This window comes from Plectropomus leopardus, chromosome 12, assembly GCF_026936395.1.
Source record: "Plectropomus leopardus strain MGB_pleo_1.0 chromosome 12, ASM2693639v1, whole genome shotgun sequence".
Lineage (NCBI taxonomy): Eukaryota > Metazoa > Chordata > Actinopteri > Perciformes > Serranidae > Plectropomus > Plectropomus leopardus.
Genome location: NC_142187.1, coordinates 28,410,786 through 28,423,579, shown reverse-complemented (window position 1 = coordinate 28,423,579; position 12,794 = coordinate 28,410,786).

Genomic DNA, 12,794 nt, shown 5'->3' with positions numbered 1-12,794 from the left:
TGACTCACATTGATTTTCTGGAAGCTAAAAAATAACTGCTTACCTTAATTAAAACCAAATGTTCTCCTTAAAACAGATGTTAATCCCAGTATTTGTCACCAGATTGAGTCAGTCCCAATAATGTGACCGTGTTGGTCCCCACAATAAAATCTCAAACACACATTCATGCACAAAAATAAAGAAGTTGACAGTATGTAGGCTACATTGGTGCAGCAGCAGGATGAAGTATTTGTCCCTGAAGGTCTATTTCTTAATTTAGCAGCTGATAATGACAAACATGCAACAATACATTCAGTCTTCGATTGATAAATTAACATATTTTTACAATGCAGACCATCTTTATTCAAGTAAAAATGAATGATGAGCCGTTGTATTTTCTCTGCTGAAGCTGAAATGTTGTACTCTCAGAATGAGCTGCAGCCATGGGCTACAAGGACTGCAGTCTTCTTTTCAATAACTTTTCAGCAGCTCCGGCACACAGCAGTCGCCTCAAGGAGACTGGCGCTGCTGCTGCTGCCGCTTCTGACAGTTTTAAAGGCAGTAACACACAGCCGGGCCCCGTAATGACTACCTGAACACAACATGCACTCAAGAAAGCTCCATGAAGGTATGGTCCTAATTGTAGCTGCTGTCCTGTAAAGTCTGGACTGTGACAGCGTTCTCCTGTCGTACCGAGAAAAAAAAAATTGTATGGAGCAAAACAAACTTGCTGAGTTTCATTCAAGTTTATCGTCAGCTGGATTCTTGTATTTTTAAACTGAAATTTAGCAAAAAAGCACAGCACAGGTGGCTCATATCATTTGTGGGTCCTTCACTGTATGAAATATTAATATTATTTGTATTATGAGTATTTTAATTAGCAGGGTAGTGGTGGTATCTGTTTGAGTACTGTACCTAAATGCTACTGTGAGGTATACGCTCTGATTAGAGCTCTGATTAGAGATGTTAGAGATGGAGAGAGAGAAGAGGAGGAGGTGGTGGCACAATGTTTGTTTTTGTTTTTTTTAAGTACTAATAAATAACTCAGAATACTGCTTTGTCACTTTATGCCCGCCCAAAACCTGCAATATTTTTTAACCCTCTGAAACCTGGATCAACATAAGTTACATTTGGACACCTTTCACAAGCATTTAAACCTTTAAAACCTGAGCAAATTGGTTTAACTCCTGTTGAAAACATGGCTAAAAGGCAAAAAGCAACTTGGCAAGAAATGTCCCTAAAACTGCAAAAACGAAAACAAATAATAAATAAATAAAATTAGGAAAAGCTGACAAGAAAATGAACTGAAAATTAGAATGAATAAAAAAATAAGACAGATAACCAGAGGGAGAAAGAGAAATCCTAAACAATAACTATTTAATCATTATTACATATATAAAGTTATTTACAATTACGATTTAAACTTTTTTGAAGCCGTTTCCTTGTTGATGTTGTTTGTTTTTACCATTTTTCTTTTTTGTGTGGTAATTTAAGAAATCGTCCTGTAACTTTTTTCTAATTTCTTGCTAATTTTAGCATTTTTTTGTTAAGTACATTGCCTTGTTTTTGATTTCATCACCAACACACATTCTCACACAGAGAGGCTGTGTGCTGTATAACAAATAATAGTGCAAGGAAATAAATGGCCTAAATAATTAGACCTCTCATCCCTATATGAATTCCATTTTAAAGGAATATTAAATGGTGTTTAAATCCACTTCAGTAATAACAATGAGCTGTTAAACAATTCACATATAAGTCAATAAAGTCTTCCTGTGCACCAATGTGAGACTTTGATTGACCTACTCCTTCCTGTCTTGTAAGGTTTTGAAATTGTTCTTCAAACAGGACTTCCTCCTTATAACACATCCATGGCTCCCTCCCTGACAGTCCCACAGCTGATCAGCTGTGCAGCACGTCATCTGTTATTGACGTCTCTTCAGACTGACACTGTGGGACCGAGGATTTCTCATTTCACAGCTTCACCTCCTCTCTCCTCGCATCCTGTGGGAAGGAGTAGGACACGAGGAGAGGAGGCGAGTGAAGGAAGCTTAGAGTCAGGTTAGCATAATGAAAAGCACCCAGAGTGCATTGAGGAGGACGGAGGGTGGAGTTTCCTCCTTTTCCTCATGAAGCTTTTGGTTCAAGTTGTTGTCCACGTGTGTAACGTCTACAAATAAACTGTCAGTGGAGGAAAAAGAGGTGGAGAACACAAAAAGCGAGCTGACCGAATAACTGCCAGCAAATTAGTGCTGGGACAGCAAGGCTACAGGTAGGCCCAAATCCTTAACCTTGCAGCCGATTGACCTATCACTTAGCCCTGCCCTCAACGTCATTAGCCAATCACATTTCGTGCAGCTACACAATGCCCTCCGACATCCTGCTCATAGACCTCCATAGAAAAGCATCAGAAATTTAGATTTTCCTGCAGCTTTATTTAAATTTATGCAGTTATAACTAAAAAATGGTCAAACAATGTAGATGAGGTGAATGCAACACTGCTTAAAAGTATCCTGAGAGGCTACAGAATGGAGTGCATGTTGTCCCGTTCCCTAAATGTCACATAATAACCATTAACACCAGCGATAGCATTAAAAAAAAAATCACTCTTTATTTTAAAGTGCAGTGAATTTCCAGCACAGAGCTTTTTTTTTTTGCTGTATATTCGTGCAAAATGTTTTGTTTCTTTTTATTCTAAGCCAACATGTTTACCTTTGGTTAAATAAAATCGAACATGTGGTCACTTATAATGATTAAACCTTGAACTAATGACTAAGGAGAAATTGGTGGATTGGGTTTACTTAAGCATGCAGCCTGTGTGAGTCTGAAAGGTGGCGTGCTGAAGTAATTAAGAGAGACAATTTGGAGCAGGTGTGAAACTGCAGTCAGATGTTTCTGAATTCTGTAAGAAAGAACTGAGGATTGTGTTTCCTGGTTTTATTGTTTCAGGTTATTGTCTGCGTGTTTAATGTCTACAAATAGACAAAGAGGGCCGACCCAAAGAGAGAGCTGACCGAGTGACGATCGAAACCTGGACAGCGAGGCTACAGGTGGGCCCACCTTATCCTTTACCTTCAGCCTGGAAGCTGAATGCTCACTCTCTGGTGATACATATACGAGAAGCAAAGTCCTTTGCCCTAAACAATAGTATTAGATGCCTATGGTTGTGTTTGCTGTGACAAGTTCAATATTTTAAGCATGCAGTTTTGGTTTTGAAACCTTTCAGTTCCTGTAGCTCTCTCCATCTCAGAAAGCTCAGTGTAATCTTTCTTTCTAATTTGTCACTTTTTTCTGCTTACTTGTCTTTGCTGTGTACGCTGGCAGTGCAGCGTGTGTGTTACACACTCCTCCTGGCTCTGATTGGTTGTTTTCGTTCAGGTGTGGTGATTTATTGCAAATGCCATCAGAGGCACCAGAGAAACCTGATTTTTCACAGATTATCTGTCTCGTGTACTATTGTCAGGATATAGTGACAGTTTCAGCAATTATGTAAAAACATTATTTAAAAAATATTATTCTACCTATTCTACCTTTAGAGCAATGTAAAAAATAATATGTCAGTAATGGAAATGAATAGATGGTTTTGCATTATGAGTACTTTTACTTTTGGTACATCAGTTTTCTTTCTACAAATTTCATGCTAAATTTTGTGCTCCTTCATGGTAACTTGTTCATTGCATTCCTTCGTCGTTTTTGAAATATATAAAGCCAATTTTTCTCAGGTTTCAAAGGATTAAGTGAATTTTGAAGACAATTCTTTTGCACTTTTATTGAGGCAAGATGTTGAATGCAGGACTTATGCTTACACAAGCATTTTTACATTTTGCTTCTTTTACTTCTTTTACTTCACTCCTTTCACTGATGCTTTAGCCTTAAATCGTATTCACCTTGAAATAAAAAATTTAAAAAAGATAATTTCAAAACATTTTTAAAGGAAACTTTCAGTCAAGCCCCACATTTTCGAATTCTCTTCACTCTCCCTCAATCTAATAGGAGAAATTCTTTAAAATGTCTTTAGTCAAGTAAAAAAAGTTTGGCAATAAGATTAAGTACATCTCTGAAGAGAAATTTCCACTTCATTTTAGAAAGTGAACCTTCATGAATCCATGCAGCCTCCACCAGGTGACGCTGATCTCCCTGAGCTCCAAACACTGAAGCTGTCAGTGCTGCAGTTAATGCAGGTCGACCAGCTGTCTGTACCTGCTGTCACAACTGTCTCAGTAAATGAATCTCTATCACAGCCTGACTGTCAGAGCTGTTTTAATAAAAGCCAGACAGCTTATAGATGGAGCATTTTAACATGTAAAACCCACAAAACATTTATTAATTAATCTCAATCAAGCCGTCCTTCAGCATCAGGTTGGACTACCTCCTGCTTCATTTTTTTTAAAATTCAAACGATACAAGGATGAATGTTTGGTATCTTTAAGTGAGATTTTGTAAAAGCTGCATAAAGTGTCAAAAAATGTAATTTCATTGAAGGTCGTCTCGGGGGAGCAGAGATCAAACAGTGTGAGGAGGAGAAAGAGAAAAATGTTTGGAATCAATTTCACGCCTCCGTGAAGAATAATTGCTGTGGATTTTAAACATTATGATATTAAGATAAGCGCCTTTCAGCTTGTCTCAGTGGAACGCATTTAGTCTACTGGCTTTATCACGGCTGCCTGTTTTCTGTTAATTACTAAATAACTGATAAATTTATCTGCCGTGAAAAAAGATTTTCCTGTCTGATCCTGTCTGAGATAGATAGATAGAGAGATAGATAGATAGAGAGACAGATAGAGAGATAGACTGAACAAACATTTAAACGCAACTCTTTTGTTTTTGCTCCCATTTTTTTTTTTACAGATTTAAGATCTAAGACTTTTTCCATGCACTCAGAAAATACTAATTTCTCAATTTTTGGCTACTCATTTGTTAAAATCTGTGTTTTTGAGCACTCCTGCTTTTTCAACATGATCCATCCACCTGAGAGGCTCAGCATATCAAGATAATATTTAAACAGCATCATTACATCACAGCTGTGTCTTGAGATGGTCCCAATAAAAGGAAACTCTAAATCATGCAGTTTGGTCATGAAACATAATGCCACAGATGTCATAACTTACCATAAGGCGTCTCCAATTTCGTTTCCCTGAATTCGGCAGTACATCCAACCACCTTCAACCACAGAAGTTGGTTACACTGATGAACTGCTTTTAGGTCTAGACCCTGGAGAGAACAATGAGCACACAGATGAGCTTCCCTGAGGTGGTTTCTGACAGTTTTTGCAGAAATTCTTGGGTTGTGCAAACCAACTGTTGCATCAGTGACACAGTTGGCTGCTCTTAGCCGGGCTTTCAGGTGAAGACGCTGGATGTGGCAGCTGGTTCTCTTTCCAGAGTTGGCCAATACTACTGTTTTGGCTGTGATTTCCACATCAGACACCAATGCCAAAAGCCACCTTTTGCAGCAGTGTGATACGTTACCGGGCTGTGTCAGTTTATAATACGGCCATACAGCACTTTTCGTGGCGGTATGATTTGTTACTCGATGGCTTTATTTAGAAACGCTGGCAGCATTGATATAGTATAAGGAGTTGTAAAGTCTCTACAAGATAGGCATGTCCAACAAACCCTGGACTTTCACCCAAGAACCTGCTGTTCACTGCCCTATAATTTTTGAGGTAAAACATGAGGCCTTTCAAACCTAACCACTGTCTCGCACATGGAAATAAAACATAAATATGAGTTGTTTCGCTGACGTAAGTTTAATTTTAAAAAGCCTGTATGCATTTAATGAGCGCAAAATGAACCTGTCCTTTGAAAACAGAAGTGTATTTTGAAAAGACACAATGCATTTGACAGGACCAAACTGACGCCATCCCAGAACATCAAAGACAGACACAAAAGGATACCTAGCAAGTTATATGTAGATGTAAATGTTATTGACCAAGTGCCAAAATTTGTTGGGATTTTTGAGTTGGTGTGTTGGATGTGGAGGTCCTGAGCTGGTGTGGTTACATGTGGTCTACCATTGTGGCGCTGGTTGGATGTATTACCACATTCTGAGGGACGAGTAGAGAAATGAACACTCAGTTCACGGGAGTCAGCTCAGGTGGACATTCCTGCAGTCAGCAGGCTAATGGCACGCTCCCTCGAAAGTTGTGACGTCCGTGTTTTTGTGTTGTGTGATCGAAATGCAGTTTTATCAGTTTTATCATGTTGATATGCCACACCTGTCAGGTGGATGACTTATCTTGGAAAAAGGAAAATGCTCACTGACTGGGAACATTATCTATTGAAAGCATGGAAAAGTCTTATATGTTTAACTTAAAATTGTGTAAAATGGGAGCAAAAACATCTGTTGTGTTTAATTTTTTGTTCAGTATAGACTGATGAGGGTGATGGAGTTTTAGTTCTGACTTTCAGATTTTACCCTGATGCAAATATCCCAGTATGGCTTTAACCATATGCACCTATATTCCCCTGTCATCTTTCCCCTGAATTATTCACATCAGAACATTTATATCAGCCGACCTACATGTATGTATCATGCATGAAGGGCCCATGCTTAACTCTCGTTTTTGGGGGACATCAGCTTGATAGAAAAAGAGCTCCAGCAGAGGTTTTTCTCGTCATAAACAAGCATACAGTTTGTCCTCTGCGCGAACCATTTATATCCTGAATTCATCTTTTATATATAGAGGCATGGCTGGCAAAACTAATGGACACGACAAGTATTAATAACTCACTGAGAAATACACTTCTGAGTCCTGCAGAAATGGATCCCCGAATGTGGTTTTCTCTGCTGGCAGCTGGTTGAGGTCCGTGGCCTTTGGAGTCGAGCAAAAACTCTCCACCAGAGTCTAAAGTAGCAATATGAAGAATTAGATTTCATTTTCTCTGCCTTGTCCTCAGTAATGCTTTTTATATGAGCGAGGCATTACAGTGAAAAGGTACCTTATAGCCATAAATTGACAGAAGCTTGTATCTAGCAATCTGTAGGGACCCATGCACTTGTGGTACAAATGATAATTAGGTTTTGTAGACCGGTCTGTGCTCTCTGTGTTATTATTTTTACTGTTTCACAGAGATGATGGAAAATGCAAATGATTAGCAGAGTGGGAGACTAAAAGTTGTGTGTGAGGAAAATGAGTGTGACAGGCAGAGAGAGAGTGAGTCATTTGAAAAGGTCAGCACTGTGTAAGCTCTCAGTGTGTTTTTGAATTAAGTGATATAATGAACTTTTTGCATATAAATGTGTTTTCAGCTGGAACTGGCTGAGAACAGAGGTGGCTCTGGGTTTACTTAGTTGTCTTAGAAATTGTCTTGTTTGCTTAATTTATGTAATTTTCTGAACATTTTGGTAAAATGACCTGATAATAGTTTTTGAGAAGCTTGTCTTTTAATAACACTAGGCTGTCTTGTGCAAGTGGTTACCAACTGGTGGGTTGTGGTCCAAAAGTGGGTTGCGGTTCCATTCTGAATGGACCGCAAGGGACTTGTAAATATGTTTGTAAAAACCACATTTTATTTTAAGTGTATGGTGAATTTACAGCACAGAGCTTTTATTTTGAGGTGCTGTTTCTGTTTATTCTTGCAGTATGTTTTATTTCTTTGTGTTTTAAACCAATGTGTTTTTTACATTTTGTTGATAAAATTGAATATGTGATAATTTATTTAATGTGTAGACCTGAAACTAATGGCTAAGGAGAAATCTGGACCCAGTGGCATGACTAGTTGGGACTCACTGGTCCGTGCAGGAGAAAGATGCAAATACTTTTGTAACTGGTGCTACATGACCAGAGAAAACAATGAGCTGAAGTTGTGTTTGATTATGGGTTAAACCTGACATGTCTGAAAGACATCAGGCAAGCAGGGCAAAAAATGTATTACAGGTCCTTAAAAAGTCATGGAAAAGTATTTGAAATTTTGTCCATAAATGTGTGGGAACCCCGCAGATGGAGGAACATTTACCACATTTCATTCACACGTACTTACTTTAATTGATAATTGTTATGTGGTCGTAATGACGGTGTTTTGCTGCAGCGCTGTTATTGAACACAAAGCCATTAGTTGCACCTCCATTATCACCTTGTTGTCCTCTCAACATTCATTGTGTTTCAAGTCAGCGGCAAGTCACAGCAAGACCCCAAACATGGAGAGAAACCCCACAGAGATCGAACAGTGCTGCTTCTGTTCCTAAAATCTGTTTCCCTGCACAAACAGTTCCTCTAATAAATCCAGCCTTCTATATTTCAACCAGGAAAAAAAGCCTGCAGCTTTGTAGGGGAGTAATTGCACTAAGACATTTTAAGAGCATCCTTCCTCTGCCAAAAGGCTGCATGAGCCTGTTTTATTTTTATATTATAAAGTAATTCTGTTGTTTCGTCAGGGTAATTTAAGTTTATTGCTCTTCATGCGGTTGCTGCTTTGGTTTGCCATGTTTGTGGGATCAGAAGAATCAGTGGGGTAAACAAAAGAAAAGTTTTCGGCTACTGTACCATGTTTAGACAGAGTTTTTATTGACTGCCATCTACAATTGAACTTTAATTAGCCTAAATCTGGTTTGGCCCATTTTAATGAGACTGTATACATAACCAGTGAAAGATGAAAGAAGAAAATCTCCCTCTGCCAAATGAAAAGTTAAATTTACAAGCAATAAAATGCACTGTTGCTCAGTTCAACACATACAAAGGAATTTTTCTGGTGTGTTTTCATTATGTATCAGCACATTATTAGGATTTTATGTCTTGTTCTTTTTAAATGACACCTTAAAGATGTAGTTGGTAGCTTTCATTTAAAAAAAGAAGACTTTTTGTGTTAATTACTTAAACTGGTACTATGTCCACATAAGACGGATAATCTGTGAAAAAAGTGTACTCTTCTGCCTACTTTATTGCCTCATAGGGCTTTTAATGGGTTAACTGCACATAAACAAAAACAACCAATCAGAGAAGAGGAGCTGCTGATGCAGCTGTCAATCACGTCTATCTTGTGAACTGCTGCCAAACTGTCAAATGTCATATTTTAGTGTACTGTTTTGCTATAAAATCAGACCTGGCCATCATGTTGGAAACAGTAGAGCGACGTACCGCCCACCATCCACCAGCCGGATCAACTTTTTCATTTTACAGCTATACAGTACACTAAAATATGTTTCTGAAAACATTTGAGGCTACAAATAGCCAAAGCAGTGACCGAAACTTGATCCTTATTTTATCAGCTCTGCCTGGTTTCACAGTTTGACAGCAGGTCACAGCAGTGATTGACAGCTGCTTTAAAGACTCCCCTCAGCTCTGATTGGTTGTTTTTATTCAGCTGCAGTAGATTAGAAGCACAATGAATGGGAGGAGGAACCTGATTTTTAAATTTTTTTATCTATTTATTTTTTTTTTTACAGATTATCTGTCTCCTTTTCCTGTGTGGATGCAGTGAGTTTTAGCAAATATCATGAAAATGTATTTTTCTGGAAGAGCTACTGTAGCTTTGATGAGCCTTTTATAGAAGTTTACTGAGTCCTCTTTGAAATGACATGCAGGTTTAGTTAGTCTCTTGGAGTGCTTGGAGCTTACCACTCATCAAATCTGCTGATTAAAAGAGTAGAGAGTTCTGGGCAGTTGTAACACAGAGCGAAGCCAAACATCGTTCATCTGACCACGCTGCGATGACACAGAGCTGTTTGAAAATCCGTTTTGTTTTTCATTTGGCACAAGCTTGCTCATCTTGTCCAGATTATTGTTGTCATGTGGCTTGTTTATCTGAAGGTTGTGTACCCACCTGTTTGTTGATTGGACATGGGCCTCGAAGGGTTAAATGATTCTGATATGTAGGCGCTAAAGCCAAAACATCAGATAGACATCAATGATTTTACGGTATGCAAACTGTGGAGGTCTGTAATATCATTAACTAACTTAACTTTTGTAATATTTTACTCCTTTTTGGAAATTTGTCCTTGGTGCTTACAAATACATTTCTGATGCTGAACAGTTGACAGATGAGAGATAACTAGCTGATGGATAATGACGGCTAAAACAGCTATATATGCTATCCTCCCCTCAGCCCAGACCCACAATGCCCCACAATTCCAAGGGAGCAGGTTTGCATATGGACAGTGGGGACATGTCCCTGCCAATATTTGCTAGACTTTGTTTGAATTGTCCTCAGTCTAACAGTTTTGTGCAAAATGTTTGTTGCAGGACGTGATTGATGTCTTGCATTGATTTAAAAAGGAACAGTGCAGTGTATTTTCCAATGCCTGTTAAGTGGACACAGTTCTTGTCTCAACTGCAAACTATGTCTCAATACATAAAATACATACATTAATACATAAAAGTGGATGTTTGAAGGTCTATGATGTAAATTGGTGTGTCAAAAATTTAACTATGAAAGCTCCATGCTGATTTACTTCACCATGGTTAGTTAATTAGTATAAATTTCACACACACACAAAAAATTTTATTAGTTTTACATTTTGTTATTATTCCTGGTCCGTTTACAAAGTCCAAGTCTCACAGTCTGGGGAAAGACGCTGCTCCTTAGTCTGGTGCCTCGGCAGCGGATACTTCTGTATCTTTTTCCAGATGGCAGCAGGGTGAACAGACTGGCTGGTGTGTCTGCTGTCTTTCAGGATCCTTGGAGCTCTGTGCAGACTCCTCACGTCACCGAGGTCACTGATGCTCTGCAGACAGGTACCAGTGATGTTCTGGGCAGTTTTAATCACCCACTGTAGAGCCTTCCTGTCCTGGGCCGTGCACGAACCACGCCAATTTGTGATGTTTCCAGTCAGTACGCTTTCTATTGCTCCTCTGTAGAAGTTAACCAGGATCTTGCTCTGGAATTTAGCCTTTCTAAGTTTCAGTAGGAAGTAGAGCCGTTTCTGTGCTTTTTTTTAACCTGGGTGGTGACGTGTGATGACCGAGGTTCTCAGTGTGGGATTTTATTATCAGTCTGGGAAATAAAGAGAGGTACCATCATTCTGGCACTTCTACCTCTTATAGCCACTAAAGTTGCTGTTCAGCAAAGTTGGCCAACAGACAAATTGTCAACACGGAAGTAAGGAAGAAGTCATCATTTTTCTCGACAGCTGAGCAACATTAAAAAAAGGAGATATGGTTGATTCAGAAATAAGATGGACCTTGTATTGTCTCTCTTTGAGTTATTGTCACTGTTTCTCAGCTCTGGAGCTGATTGCCATAAAATAAATAAATAGTGAGCGGAGCAGCAGAGTCACTGGTTACATCCCTCAACAATCACTCCTTCCTCCCATAAACCTCCATCAAAAAGAAAGATATTGATGGTTGTCAGCTGATCTAATCAATGTTGGCTGGCCATCTCTTTAATTCATTAACCGCGTGGCGCACGCTCTTTCAGATGCAATCTAGCCTTGAATAACAGTGAGCCGCCCTGACAGGCTTTGTCATCGATCTGTCGCAGCTCGCCGGCTCTGCCAGCAGAAGTCAGACCCACGGGTAAATCGTCACCGTTGACTCACACCACGACGAACGAGGACGGAGGAGGAGACGGATTGAGAACCAGGGGAAAAGCTGTGGTTTAAACTGGATATTTGCATGGAGATACAGCGGGCAGAGAGAGAGGAGACAGACAAACACAAACGGACAGATGGAGACTTAGAGAAAGGAGTGGAAAGGAAAGTGACAGATGTACAGACGGACAAACTGTGGGAGTGAGGCGGGTGAAGGAGTCACATACAGCCCCGGGGCGTTAGTGGATAGTGATGATCAAAAAAACCCCACTGAACTCCATTATTGTTATTCAGCTGGCAGTCCTCTGGGTCCTGTGGACAACGATTTAGCTGACTTTGCTACAAACACACCTCCTCGCTATGTCTTGGCCTCGGAGCTTGCGAGGGAGACCCGGGCGCTGTGGGAGTTTTCTCTTGGCTGCTTGAGTCAGCACGAGGCGAGGTTTGTGCTGACAGCGAGGCCTCAACAGCTCGTACCTCCAGAGAGCGGGCGAATATCATTACCTCCAATCAAACCTGCAGTCTATGAATGGCAATGAGGACAAAAAAAAACACGAGCTAACTGAAATTAGCTCCTCTGTACATTCATTACACTCTGTGCCACACTGTTACACTGCCCGCCACATTTTGGATTCAGCACACGGAGGCCGTCTGAAGTCTGTTCATCAAAAGTTTAAAATGAAAAGCGTCGGTACGAGCTCTGCTGCAAATATTCATCGTCTCTATGTAACTTAGCGAAATGGCGACATTTTTACACTGTTTAAACATGAATCCCAACAGATAAAATCTGCAAACATGAATTCGTTCACCACAGACAGCAAACAGACTCTGCTGTGTATTACTGTTGCATTTGATGTGCCGCTTGTCGAGTGAGCCACAGTCAATAACAGAGGGCTTGTTTGTGGCAGACTTTGAATTGGAAAAAGTAGATGTGCCGCAGCTTTTAAAATCACAAAGTTTCTCTTATCGTATGCAACTGAATTCACGTATTTTAAAGCAAAAAGAAGAAGTCAGGAGTGTTTCCAGCCTCAGGAGGGCTGCTGTCAAGAATTAGTTTGAAATATTCTCTCAGCAGCACAAAGACATCAAGCTGGTGCTTTAAAAATTAAAACAAAGTAAAGAGAAATATCAGATGGCATCTTTGAAACATTTAATGGAAATATGACACACTTCTTTCAAGTTTGTGGATGTTCCTTTATTTTTTTTTTTGTCCTTTGGATACAAATGTGTTCTGTGTTCAAAGGCAGTAATGCTGTCAAAGTGCTTCTCTGCCTCGGGGTTTATTTATAATTTACAATTTTCCTACTCTTTATTTTTATTTATTTTCTATACAAAAGAGCAGGACTGGG